Source organism: Hylaeus anthracinus, unplaced genomic scaffold (assembly GCF_026225885.1).
Source record: "Hylaeus anthracinus isolate JK02 unplaced genomic scaffold, UHH_iyHylAnth1.0_haploid 3, whole genome shotgun sequence".
Lineage (NCBI taxonomy): Eukaryota > Metazoa > Arthropoda > Insecta > Hymenoptera > Colletidae > Hylaeus > Hylaeus anthracinus.
Genome location: NW_026535284.1, coordinates 10,534,624 through 10,549,991, shown reverse-complemented (window position 1 = coordinate 10,549,991; position 15,368 = coordinate 10,534,624).

The window sequence follows — 15,368 nt, the reverse complement described above, 5'->3', positions numbered from 1 at the left end:
CAAATCAATATTAATTGACGTTATAAATATATCACCTAGTATGTATGCATCAGAAGTGTACTAAATCTTGATATGAATTAAACATCTAATTAGATTGTAAATTAAATGTTAAATGCATATCAAATATCTATTGGATAATTGTTTCTTGATTTATGTATTCAATACATAATTAATGTACATATAATTTAATATTTAATGCATATTGAACACGTTATTTAATGTTTAGTAAATACGTAACATTCAATTTACATATTTGCTAATATTCTGAAGAGACCTATGTATCAGATGCTCGTTTGATCATTTATTTATGTAAAAGTGCTTGAAATATATTTATTTCTCTCCATTTATTAAATATAAATTGTGTAGGGCTCTTCAATTTTACTTGAATACAGAGCCCCGTTCAGGTAAACAAACTTAATTCAAGTTCAACAAAGTCCATTTTTCGCAAGCTTTTCGTATTTTTCTCCCAAACGGCAGCAGATCAGTTCAGACGCGACGGGATGATCGTAAAACGTTATTCCCCGCTATAAATTCACTTTTATGTTTGATAATCATTTTTTTTTCGCGAACTCCTTTGCGGGATATCTTTTATGCCAGTCCACACGCCGGAAGAACGTAAACAATACGAAAAATTTATACAAACGTGCGCTTATAGCAATATTGTGTAGTCGATTAATTGCAGTATTTTAAAAGTAATTTGATCAATTCAAAAGTCTTTGGGTGTTCAACTACTCTTCTCTCATTTGCACCCTACAAATGTTTGGATATTATATACTTATGAAAATATTCATTTGAATATTTATTTCACAGGAAAGTGACAGTGACAGATTCATTTTCATTAATCTATCCTCGCCTTCCGTGAAATAGAAACCGCCACTAAAACATTCATACATCTCCCGAACAGGAAATCAAAATCAGAATTCTCAAACTACCCCCGCGTTAACGTCAGACGCCCTTCACTTTTAAGTACTTACTATGCTTTAACGTCAGACGGGTTGCTTCGATTCCGCGATACTCGTTGGAAGTGTCTCGTTTTTATTCATGGATCGACGCATCTATACGGGCGCGAAAGGGACCGGAACGGTGAGCTACGAGTGGTTCTCAGCTCCTCTTACTTTCGGTAAGAATAAAATACTATAAAAATTATATTTTTCTACCATTATAAACAGCATGTTTCTTCGTAATCTTTTATCCTTCAGAGCAAAACTCACTTCACAGCATCAATTACAATCAAACATCAATTTCACATAAAATAAGTAACAGAGTATATCATTATATGATTCATTGCAACAACAATTTATCCTACGTTAGACCAATAAAAGTTTTTTTCGATCCCTGTAACATGCTGTCATGGCATTCCTAAGCAACCAGGTTGAGAACCGCTGCACCCGCGAATCAAGTATGTATAAATAAATCGTCGTTCGGATTACACGTGTCAGAGTCACGAAATATCATGATCAGTGGGCGCAATGCCTCGCGTTTCCCTCGCGAGTTCGAGATCCTGGGCACGTATACGTTTCACGTGGAGAAGCCACGACGACGACCAGCCGTCACGACGAATGCGTCGAGATTTGCTTGTCGTGGCTTATGAAAATGCATGTACTTCTCCCTGCTGGGCGAATCAACGAGCACGGGAGGATCGCGACATCCTTTCCGCCGTGTGCGTGCAAAACGATAAGGGGTGAATGCTTTTGCGCGCGGCGGGTAATCAAATGCGTGACAATGCGCGCGGTACACGGCTTAAAATCGTCGCAAATTTGTCATTTTTATTATCATTCGACGAACTGGCAACCGTGTAGCTCATTTATAACGCTATCATTTGTCGTGTTGCAGCGAAATGATACGTTCCCGATGGCGTAAGCAATTCTGAGAGTGTGTTAACGTTTATGGGGCGATCCTTACGGAGGGAAGGTAGTCTATTTTTACATTAATCATACATATCTTTATGGGAAAAATGAGTCCAAACACGACCAGATTCAGACTACTTCTAATTCTACGTAATCGGAATGATTTTGTACGATTTTCCAGTGGCTGAAATTGAATAACCTTTGAGAGAATGAAATGTATTCCGAATGGGGTCGTGTTTGGGCGCATTTCACCCAAATTACATTAATTACACTCTCACGAAGATACAATAAGAAATACAAAAATTTGTGTATTAATGATGAATATACTTACGACAGAAAAAGCAATATTTATACACTTCGTCTCAAATTCATTAGTTAGACTAATAAATAACTCTTCTAAGAAATTTTGGCTGTACTGTTATCAAACCATATTCTAATTATTCGGAATAAAGAATGTTTGATAAACATTTTAATTTTCACTACTTAATGAAATTTGATTTCACATTTGTAACATTCTGAATAATTGTTCACGATTAAAGTTATAATTGATGTAACACAATAATATCGCGGATTGATATCAGTTTTAATTTTTAACAGAAAATTTTTTTATTGCTTCAGGAGCTACAGTTACTCGTGGCTCAAGATAAAAATGATTCTCTCGTTTGTCAATGTAGACGAAAATTCAGCGCAGCCAATTAAAGTAAATTTAATTTTATGTTGTACGACAAAGACAAGCAGCTCAGTTGCTCGATATTGGACAAATTAGTATTATTAAAGTGAATGCAAATAAACTTTGGGAAAGTTGAATTTTCTCAACTACAATCCAATCAAATGTAATTACATTACCAAATTTACGTTGGCACGTTTTAACGAAATAAATTAGAGTAGATTATTAACATTCTGTAAATTGAAAAACTCCAAGTTATAAAATCCTTTTTTATACATCCAAAGCTAGTATTATATAATGCAAATTTATTTTGGCAATGAAATAACCTTGCTTCTGAAATCTACCGTCAACGTTTATCCAAGATATAATTAAGCAAGATTACTACCCCTAATTTCGTTTCTGTTATTCCCAAAAATTGACCTCGACGCTGTTCTTCTCAACCAGCAACAGAATTAGAGAAATGTATAGGAAGATAAAATCAGAAGAAGCTAAACCAGCGTGAGTTAGATTACAGAGTTCTCAAAATTCTTTAAGGATTCGAGTTTCTCAACTGCGCTGATTTTATAGCTCACGGAAAGGTTTATTTCCGTTGGTAAGAAACGCACCACACGAAGCAGCTGGCAGTAAACGTTTTTTCCGGCTGCGAGTAAAGACGAGCAGAATTCGCCACGAGAGTATTGCGAAGGTTTTCAAAGATTATAAAGAAGAACGATCTAGCCTGAGAGCCATCCTCGCCTTCTCAGTGTCAACCCAGCAGGTGCTCTCATGAGATTTGCTTGTTGGAGCTTACGAGCTAGCGCCTACTCTCCGCCAAGAAGAGATATCGATATTATCACTATTGACATTCTATGGTCGCCTCGGAGATCTCCAGCCAAAGAGCGCAATAAAGGATACGCGTGGATACGAAAAATGATAACGCAAAATGGAAACCTATCTGAAACGTCGAATATATGCGTGGAAGATACTAAATTTCACGGAAACTGAATAAACTCCGTAAAACGCCTAGACGATCCTCGACTTTTATCGACGGGGATACGTAAATTTATTCAAGAAAATATTTCCTTCGTCTGTTCTGGAAAAAATATTCAAGTAGCTATTTCACAGAAAATTAAAACATCTTAAAGTATGTTAATTGAACTCATTCTGGTCCATGACCATTCACATTTGAGTCTCTTCTTACCTACTATTCTTCATTTCTTTTCAACTACTTTCAATCAAATTATTCTTGCTTCTGAACATTCGCATCAAATTTCCTTATTAAATTTGACCCAAAAAATTCGAGATCTCTTGAGTACTCCAACAATCCCTAACTAGTTTACTAAATTTCTCCTTAATTTTCAACTTGCAAAACAAACTTTGCTGACGTTTCCTCGCGCAAACTCCTCGTACGCCCGCCCTTCATTAACATTCAACTCACACGACGACAAAAATGCCTCATTTCCCCCTACACATTGAAATACGTCAGCCAGCAGTCTAATAGGAACTCGTTTAAATAAACAGCAACCTCCCACAACGACTAACTTTCTTAGATTCGAACGGAAACGGTCATCGGGCGAAAAATGCACGTTACCCGCCCCGTCTAGTCGCTACGAACGCGAACGAAGTCGGCACGCTAAACGACCGTCGTCGTCTTGTTTGTGCCCGCATCGCATACTACGTTCGTTTGCTTAATCCGTGACTTGTCGGGGTGGCCAATTATTCAAATATAATTGAATAAATACATAAAGAATTAAGAGAGACCCGGGATGATCCGAGGCGAACCGGACGATGATATATATTCGCGGCGTTGGGCGAGCGACCGGTCGTTACTCGGAGTAACAGCGTGGCGGGGCTTTCTTGTCCCTAGCAATGCGAATGGCCCGTTGTGCTCTTTTTCGTGGCCGCTTGCCCGAAGAAAAAGATTGGTTCAAAATCGTTGCAATAAGAGTCGAGTGCATCGGGAAAGTGGACCACCTCAGGGTCTCCTACGGCCTTTCTTTTCGAGCTTTCATTTTATGATGCAATTAAATTCCGTTGTACAGGCTGCTCCGAATCGTGCATAGGATTTGAGAAAAAATGGGAGCGTGGGTGTTGGAATGTCGATATAGAAACAGGAAAGAAAATAGAAAATAGAATAATGTCGATAGAGTAACATTCTACTAATCATTCCATTGCACTCTTATTTCTCAAGCCTTGACAAAATTACTACTACGTTCCCTGGAAAGTGGAAACGCCCCCTAAAGAATCGTATTAAAACCTGCATCGACTTTTGCCGACGCTGATGGATTTTTCGATCCTTACGCGTCGAATCAAGGAATCGGTGCTTTCGCGAGGACAATGGAGAAGAAAACCCACGCGGAGGACGTCGGAAAATTCCTTTCTTCCGGTTTCCAGGAATACGTTTGGTCGTCGAACGAACTGCTGGGGTATCCCGTGGTCTCGTCGTTTGGGAGTTTATGAGAATGCATGTCATTGTCCCCATTGTGCGCTCCATGGACCGCAGCAGGAGCACAAACGACAGAGTCCTTCGAAGTGCTCGTAAGAAGGTACGAACATTCTCCACGCATGATCTCCCATTGTTGAGATCGCGTTCAGTGTACACCGAACGTCGTCCCGTTTTGATCAGCCACATTCAACCCAGCCAATGGAAACTTTGTTTCCGCATCGAACGCTATCTCTGGGTGTCCATCAACCGTCTGTGACGCCGTATTGCAAGGAGGGACTTAAATTCGTCGATGAACATCTCGTTTGGGAGAGATTAATGCTGGAAGTTAGGTAGACAATACCTTGGCGATGCACTCGAGTGTTCAAGATAGTCATACTGTGAAATGATGCTCAGATTATTAATTGATGAATTCATTGAACAACGAGTGGATACATTTCGTGGGTTCCTGACGTAACACTACGTAATAACTATTTTTAATCCTTATAGTAGACACAAAAAATTGTACTGTTTTTCTCCAAATATATGTATCGCGGATTTATAAATGTATTGTTGCAATATTTCATAGTTTCATTACGGAAGAAAAAAGTTTATCAGAGAGTCAGACCTGACATCAGTTTCGATGGCGGGGGACAACCGAAAAGATGATAATCCGAAGGATAACAAACAATGCCGCGCCAATATTTAAATGTGGGGCGAGAGGAGATTAAAAGAAAGGATAAAAACAAACAATGAAGGATTATCAACAACGATGAAAAATTCGGATTGAGGATTCGAGGTTATAAAGTTCGTTCGCGCGCACTCGAGTCGAATGATCGTCTGCTTGGAACGAGATCTCTAATGAGAGTTAGAGGATTAGCGATTTTTGTTGCCCGCAAACGCCGAGTGTTTTATGCTCTGCAACCGGTTGCCTCAGCTTTCTGACAATCGTGAAATTCCTGCTAACATTTCGCTCTAAAGCCGTTTGTCTTTCATATCTCGAATCGTTCCTGATTAAAATTTAATCTTCTCAAAACCCAGTCCCTTGAAACTTCCCGGTACGATTATAATCGAACACAAAATTAATCTTTAATATACGTATTTACTCCTATCTCGTTGAAACATCGTTTCATTTCCAAGTGATTATCCCACTCATTCCAAAACGAAGAAACGTCACGTGCCTATTGATCGAAACGAATTAATCCGATAATCGGAGAGAAAATACGGCGTTGATCGGTGGTAACCTGCGGATAGGTGTGATCGGTTGATTGGCTCGGATACTCTTATATACGTTACACGGTGTGCGCCTAATGCGCTTAGGCTGATCCCCAGCTATGTAGACAGTGGTATTACCGCTATCCCGCTCCGCGATCGGAATCCAAGTGACACGCACTAGTTCCCTTCAATTGCCAAGATCGGAAGATGCCAAGCGTCTGATCGACGATTTACGTTTCCTCTCTGACACCGGAGCGCCACGAAGACGTCATCCACCAGCTCTCATTCTCTTCCTTCGAGGAACGAATCGAGATGAGCTACCGATTAACCTTGTTTCTCTAGCTTAGCCACACACCGGGTGACAAGGAAAACAGAAACCTAGCAAAAGAGTGACGAGACAATTTTCTTTTTGTTCACTCTTTTGTCATTTTCAATGAATTTTGACAGACAGAGGGGGTAGTATAACAGTCATAGTATTATGTAGCGTTATGGTCGAATAATAAGCATGGTATCATGCTCAACGCAATAATTTAAATAAATCTAGGGATAGTAAACGTGTTAAGAATGCAAAACGTAGAGGAGTATCACAGATTTAATCCTCTGCTACTATATTTCACTCTGAGATTCTCCTAAGCAACGCGAGATGGAAGATTGCATGGGTTAATTAACGGTTACGCTTGCCTCGAAAGAAATTTAAGAGCTGCTAGCGAGAGGGAAACCCGCCAGAAACTCGAAACTTATGTCATAATAGGAGCAATCTCGACAGAAAAATCTCCGCTTCGAGATATAGTGACTTCGAGTCGTGTCTCGAACTTTGTGTAATTATGTAACGGTATAGTATGATAATGAATTTTTGTAAGATCTCAGTGTCTATTAAGGAAAAACTAATGTCGCCTTACAATACATTAGAATACTAAAATCATAGAATACTAGATCGTCAAAATTAACGAAATTTAAGCGCTTAGAAGTCACTTTCCACTTAGAAATTCTTAATAAATTCAGAGTGCAGAAATTCACCCCCATGGAGAGAATTCCCCTCCTAAAAGATTAGGGCAGTCTTGCCTGAGCCATTCGGTTAAGTCTGGCATATTTCTTTAAATCGTATTAAGTGGTCTGCAAAGAGTGCGCGCGCGATAGACGTTCGCCGGTGAGATTTTTCTTCGCCGCGTTGTTGATCTTCTGGATTGAGAGCGGCCAACGTAAGAGCTAATTAACCGTTACGCCTGCTTAACCTCGCGAGATATAGACACCCCAGAGGGTGCTTACGACTCCTAGTTTACTCCGTCGAAGAACTTATTTCGAGACGAAAAGAAATTTCCCATCGAGTTTCCGCCGCGTGGATAGCCAGTAAATATTTGATGGAGCGCAGTTGTTCAACTTGCTATTGTGAATTAAGCGCGTTATCACTGCTGCTGTTAAATAATCGAACAAGAAACTCTATCCCATCAGCAGGTTGCAGCAAATGCGATTATAAACGCTGGGATAGGCTTTATCCTACAATTTATTAGTTAATAATTAAGTTCTTTGTAACATGTACGCTTCTATATGGATTAAAATTCGTAATAGAAGAGTTTCGATTGTATTAAATTTTCTTCGTTTGCTCGAGGCAGTTCTCGAGGAATGGGAAAGAATTATTTGCCCTTCCAAACAATAAAACAGTAATCAGTTTGTTGGAATCGATAGAGGACACGACGATTCGGAAAATTGTGTTACGACCTTGCTCAGGTCGAAGCTTGGATAATATGAAACAATATGAAAGAAAAAGAATTGCTTATAATTTTTAAACTAAAAAGGACCGAACGAAAATTCTAACGCAGCATTAATGGGCAAACGTTTGCAAAAAACAATTTTTAATTTTTTAATACTATAGCGCACTCTATCGGTAAAGCTTGATAAAGCTCGAGAAACAATAATCTCTGAATCATCGCAAAAATGAATCTTCCCACTAACGAATTTCCTACTTAGGACGATTCTACTCGTTCGCTGTTGTAATAGCATTGGAAGCTGAGATTCTAATCCAAACATAGTGTTCTGTCGAGATTCTATTCTCCCCAATAAAAACAGCACCGGAGTCACGGGTATAAAGCCGCCCAGGATTCCAAGAGACTACGTGTGTCCCCCTTTACGGTGGGTTGCGTTCGAATAAATCCAGTTAAGAGCCGGGTGCCATCTTGATTTGGAATATAACGCATTTACCGAACTGCATGCATACGATCCGCTTCCACCCTATCGTTAAACAATCTTCGCGAATATCGTCGGTGCAAATATCAGCCAGCGGGTCTCCGCTCGGGATTGAGATTCCGTTTCACCGACGTGAGTTTCCTTCAGCTCCGGATGGAAGGAAATACGAGGGCGACTGTTATTGGAAGATCCCCGTCATCCTTCTCGCTCCCTCCTCCAGAATCCCTCTGCGTCTCTCTGGTCCTTTTCACGCTTCCCTATCCATCCCCATTTCTCTCTTGCTCACCCTTCCGTTTCACCCTTCGTACTCGTTCCTCGATCTCCGTTACCGATTTCTCGTCTCTCCTCTTCTCTTCTCTCTCTTCCTCCCTCCAACTCACAACTGTTCCTCTTTCACTCACACACCCTCCCTCCCTCATCTACGTCTCTGTCCGCAATTCGACGGAATCGGTGGCTCAGTCACTGTTCCACTCGAGGGATTAAGTGTATATCAGATGATACGAGATTTCGCGGAGTTGAACGTGCCAATGGCGGTTGACGGATTATTGACGAAGAATGATGGTGTTCATTATCCATGCTGCTCGCGCCGAATTTTCCTTCGTTAAGGGTGAGAGGTGTCCGTTAAATGAGACTCCGGGTCGGCTACTGCAAATTGATTCCGGAGATTTCGTCGATAATCGAAGTCTGATAGTGAAAATCAAGAAGCACTGTTCGAATATTTTATTCGACCATCGTATGAATACTTTAAGCGAATATTACTGCTCGAATATTTTAATTGATCATCGTTGCATGAATGTTTCATTCAAATATCATTATTTGAATATCATTAGTCAACGTTTCTTATTTGACGATATACCCTTGTACATACATCGCGTTTGTCCCCAGACAGTCATTATGTATTAGAGTACATTGCAACCATTCAGTTCGCGAAGACTCAAGATCGTCAAACCTCGTCCAACGACCGCTAAACGGGAGTTTGAATACATTGATAGAAATATTCTCGATAGCCGGAGTAGTCGACCGATGGTAAAATAAAAATATACGCGGATTATGTCAACACCGGAGTCGGTGTTTGTGCTGCGCGAAGAATGAAGAATAACAGAGAAATGTGAAACTCGGTGACACGGTGTACAATATAATCAACTGTATTTTTTTGCTCGGCTCTTTTTACTGACTCTTATCCAAGGCATTTTCATGGATATTTCCGTCCGGAATAAACATTGTTTCAACGTAGGGACGTATAAACGATCCACGCCTGTTTTATCAGTATTTTCGTGGAACGTAGTCGCGCGTATGGCCGAGAAAAATTATTTAAAAGCCAATTCTTCCGGGCAATTCGAGGACCTCTTGATTCGCGATACGTGAAGCATTATAATAGTCGGAGGAACGCAGAAAATATGGCGCTGGCGTCATTAAGCGTGGAAGGGTAGAGAATTTAAATAACGGATCTCATGCATAAATATTAATAATTTCGTTCCGCTGTGTTCTTTACCCTCTACTAGTTTCCACGATATATTAGGAACCCCTTATGCAAATTCATCTGATCCGGCTTCTTTTTAATGTGTTTACCTTTCCCTTCTTCCCTTTCTTTCGGCGATATTACATTTTCCTCGAAAATTTGCAAACTGTCCTTTTCAAACAATCTCTGTGAGCGGACTGTAACAGGTTATCATATTAAAGAAACATATAATCGTTTAACTCGTGACGGAAAATCCTCTTTAGCGATTATTAATTATATTTTTATAATCGTTTGTTAATGTAAGATGGCCTCGTAGACCTGCTGTCCTCGATCGTTTGAACAGGAAAGCAAACTGACCCCACCCCATTTCTTCCCATCACACCCCAAATGCACCAAACCAAGATGACCCAGAACCCACCAACCTCAGCAACCAATCCAGGATCAAAAAAACCCTCAAATCATCGCTGTCACCTAGACACGAGACCCGATCGAAGCATAATCCGACTCACCTAACCGATCCACTCCTTATCTCTCCACGCATTCTTTCCCACGTCCGGATGAACTTTTTGAATCATTACACGAGTCTAACCGATAACACTCTTGTTCCAGCTCTCCCCGGTCACTATCGCGGTTCCCTGTTCCTCTCCCACGCTCCACGATACCGCCATCCTCGCCCGCGACGACTGATCTACCCCCTTTGGTTCTCTCGGTGGCTCAGTCAGCGTTTCACTGGAGGGATTAAGCGTATAGCAGATGATACGAGATTCCGTAGAATTGAATGTGCCACCGGAGCGACGGCACAGCATCCCGACGATATACCAAAGGATTATTCTGTTATTTTATCGGAGACTCGGGATCGAACCCGCCGTGGGGGTTACGGACAGGGTTGCTGCGAAGTCGGACACGTGGAGGGGAAAGTAGCGAGCAAGGGGGACGAGGAAGTGGGCGTGCATATTTTCGCCGCTGGGTGTAATTTTATTCCCGTGTACGTAGCCGACGTTGCATAAAGATATACATGACTACAACTTACGTTAGCAGAGGAGCGAGGGGAACAACCGTCTGAATCCTAAACGAGCAAGCGAGCAACCCTGGAACACCTAGCGGTGCCCAGCAATCATTGGACAATTATGTTTACACGCGGTGGTTAGACCGGTTCCCAGACGGTCGAGATTAACGACGGCAGCCCCAAATCGCGTGTTAGACCCTAGGAGGACGATAGGTGTTGCGAGCAACCCCCAAGGGCATTTGGAGAAAAGAAGAAGGAAACCTCGTTGTCGAAACGAGACCTGGTTTCGCGTGAACGGAGAGGGCGTTAGATCGTGATTATTGATGCGGGATTCCCTTCCTCGCGACTCGACGACTTTTTTGTGAGGCCCAGTTTGTGTGTTTAGCGAATGATGAGCCGCTGACGCGAGATGATTTACCGCCAAGGGGTAATTACGTGAACGTGTTCGAAATTATCGGGTTGCTGGGGGTTTTAATCGACTCGGCTATTCGATACGGAATTATTGAATACTTTGGGGAAGGCGGTTAACCAATCGTGGCTGTGTTTACCCACGTCTGAGGGGAAAGGTTCTGATTTGTATGAGGTGGGTTTATGTTTTTTAGGGGTACCTCGGCGGCTCTGTTTATTCAGGAGGTAGGAGTACACGTCACTTTAAGGTACTCTAGGAGTGTATACGAGGAGCTTAGGATACCTGAGATATCTAAACAAAGGAGTAACCTGGCTCAACTTGATGGACAAGGAAACTAAAATTCGTTCCATTAATTAGCAGATGGTAAGGCTAAGACCAGACTCTGTGGCAGCTCGAAGAGTTAACGATTCGATTTTACGGGGTGTTCCATTCGAGAGGAAAGAATTGTTTACGCGTTACGAATTCCCAGCGACGATAGAGGTATCAATGGAAAAACGCATTCGCGTGTGCCACTTCGCGATACGTCTCGCATCCTGGAAAGATGGCGCGATCACGGAAGCGAGACCTGAAGAATGGCGTTCGAAAATAGTGTCGCGGATCTGTTTTCGTGCGAAACTAGCTTGCTCGGCAGATGCGTTCGCCGCGGAGCGTCGGTGAATATGGTCGCGTGATAAGAAACGTGCTTCGATTTAATACCGGAAGGATCCTGCGATTTCTGCAGAAATCAGCCAAGTGGCCGATTCCGATATGATGCCACGGTTTGAAGCCATAGTAACTCAACGTCGCTGGGGCCGGGCGAAAATCCCGCGAAAAACACGCCGTAGCGTCCCGCTCGTACGTTAAACTTTAATACACTTTTATCTGTAATAAGTTTCACGAGCGAGCATTTTTTCCCATCGAACGCCTCGCGGCGACATCAATTCTTTCTCGAAACGTTGAATCGATGCTCCGCCGTCTTCTGGAATGTACCGCGGGGGTTGGTAGAAATATTCGCGCGACGACCGAACCACTTGCATCTCGATTGGAGCCACGAGGAAGAGGTGGAATTCTACCTTTTCTTTACAACGGAATAAATTCCGAACTACAATTTTCTGAATAGGGAAGTGACGTAAATTATTTTTAATCGAAGGGGCAAATGAAATTCTTCCGGCAGATAACCATGTTTTCCTGGCTCTTTTACGTAATCTAAATAATTGAAGACACATTCTACGAGAAAAATAATCTATACATTCCTGCGTGGAATCTCCACTGTGCAACGATAAAGGGTGTTATTGTACCGATTCTCCAGTGTCAGTTAAAATATGCAATGAAAAATATCGAAACAATGAATCTGCCAGTTACCGTGACCGTATATCTGAAACAGTCGTCGAGAATATTGACTAACACGGTGAGCAAACGATTTTTTTTTTTTTGTTTTATTCCACCACTCTTTCGTTTCCTTTTTTTTTGTATTCCTGGCGCGTCACTCCATTGTTTCGGATACGACAAAGTGAAAATCCGAAGGGGTGAAGGGAGGGAGGGCCTACTAACTGCATTTCAGTGACACGCTTTCGATTTGGAGCCGCGGAATGGTCGAGGCAATATTGCCAGCGACATTTCGCATTATCTCGACCTTCTCACTGTTATTGTTGAACGCTTCTAATTACACAGAAATGATTTTCTATCGCAATAATTAGATACGTCATAGGTGAATCAACGATCATTTTTGGGAGGGCTTCTAGTTGGCCGAATCGTTAGCATTCGAGTTCCGTATCGCTTTATCAGTTACACGGTCTTTAAACAGGTTTAGAGAGCAGTCCTGATTAGCATACCACCACCTGTCTTTTCTGAACGTTTCGCTTCGCCGGGGAGGGCTTATCAGCGACGTAACTTTCCAACACGTGGAATGCAGAGATCGAGTTATCTGCCTCGATAGAGGAAACCTATCGTTTATTTCATTCCGCGAGTCTCGTGGGGTTTATTAGTCACGTTTGCATCGAGACGCGAAAAGACTTTCCAACGTCCCAGCATCCAACTATATTTTTCAAACCTGCCTTCACTTTATTCGAGGAAGTGACTCAGAACTATCAAACGAATATTTATAACAAACGCGGCAAATTCTGCAAGTGCAAGATATTTTATTCATGACTCCAGTGGTTGTAAACAGATGGAAACATAATTGAATAATTAAAGATACCACTCACTTCCTTTACTAAAATCTTTCATCGATAAATCTAGTTCAAAACAACGATATACGTATGCATGTACACAGAACTTAAGTTTTGCATCAAATTATCAGCAATGCGTAGTCCGTTAAATATAATTTTTTTATTTGCAAACATTTGCTCTGATCGGAGACTTTCTTTAAACAATCCCATATTCAATAAGCGTTAAACTGTGTTGCAAATGTTTGCGATGTACAGTATGGTAAATATAATTGATTCGTTATTGCCAGCACTTTCCAATCGTGTAATTCAATCATCTCTTCAGTCACTCATGCTCAACGAGCAACAAATCCAGTCATCAAAATTACCAAACGCAATTTAATTTTAAATAAATTAAATTAAACATAGTAGAAGTTCCACGTCGAGCAATTCCAGATGCACAAAATTCTTTTTTTTATTTGGGATGGCCGCCCTTTCTAGCACAGTTTGGAAATCACTTAATTAGGGGAAAGAGAAGGTCGTTCTACTTTTCAGACCGTTACGAAAGCGCGCTCGAAGCTATAGAATTTTGATTGAGCGTCTCAGGGCGCAGCCTCTATCGAAGTGTTTCGTATAAAAACGCTTGATTATCGAATGAGAACTCCAGAGAGCTGCTCAGACGTCGAGGGCGCTGAGCGAAAAATAACGTTTTTTCGACGTCCACGGAAGAGGTCATTAGTCTCGGACCGTCGCTCCGCTTTGCGACGGGTTATCAATCATGTTACGTATACGAGCAAATATTTTAACGGGCGACCAGTCGTGCCCTCTGAAATTAACAGTGCATCAACACTATAGAAATAACAAAGGGTAATTTGAGCCTCCCAATTCAGTCGGCTCAAACTTGTCATTTCTTTTAATTTCAATCAATATGTGAAATTTGGAAGCCTCCTTCTCCCTGCGAGGGACCAAGTTGGTCTCATTTCGTGAAAATCAACAAGTCACTGCCGTGCCCGTAGGGGAATCGCAGACATCTCAGTAATTCCAAGACTCCGTGGTATGGAGCCACATGCATGGCCTTAATTGTCCAGAATACGGCCGATAAATTACGGATATACGGTACACAGAGAGCCAATCCGAAAGTGATCAGGGGAATCGGACATAATTCCTGGCCAGGTCGATCCACGGCAAGGTCGTCGTCTATCTCGAGCCGTTTGTAACCGAGGGTCCCAAACGTCAGCCTATCGTCTCGATCGAGTACCGAGCGATACTCTTAAGATTCCTTAATTAAACGATCTGACAGCTACATTACCAAGACCCGCGCTATCGGGGGGGATCGATCTACCGCTCGGCAAAAAGGTCCCGCTCGAGACTTTCTCCCTTTTCGTCTTCTTCGGCTCGTTTTTTCGCTGTCTTGGCGAAGGCAAGCCGATTTCTGTTGCAAGAAGCTGCCATCCTCGGCCGGGCGCCCTTTAAATCCTTTCGAGACTGACCCGTCGGCAGTCGGCCCTTTTGACGGGCATCCGTGACCGGATTTCGCTCGTGACACGTGTAATACGGTGTGGGGATGCGACTGGCAGCGGAAAAAAAGGTGGCTCCATCGTGGAAACACACGACTCGAGGGTTGTCGAGTGAATTCCTCGACTTTGGAATCGTGTTTGATTCGGAGTTGTAGAGTTCTAGGGTGTGTGAACTTGGAGGAGGCTTGTTAGGAGGCTTTAGAATGTTTATTTTTAATAAAATATAGATGGTGTCTTGTATATTCGACTTCATAGGATTTTTCTGGAGTTTAACAGCTTCAAAGTAAATTTATTCATTAGACGTATAATCGGATTATAAGACGGATTGATACACTTTAAAGAGGTTGTAAAAGTAACTACTGCCATAGATGTTACATCTCAGATGAAAATCCTTGTTACCCGAATAAATGAAAATTGTCAACATCTTCTATAACAATCGAACATCTGAAATAGACTCGTATATTACGAAGCTTTTTCTATTATAAAGAATGTTACGTTTAACGAAACCGAAGGTCTGAAATCTGTCTCCTTTCACGTTGCTAA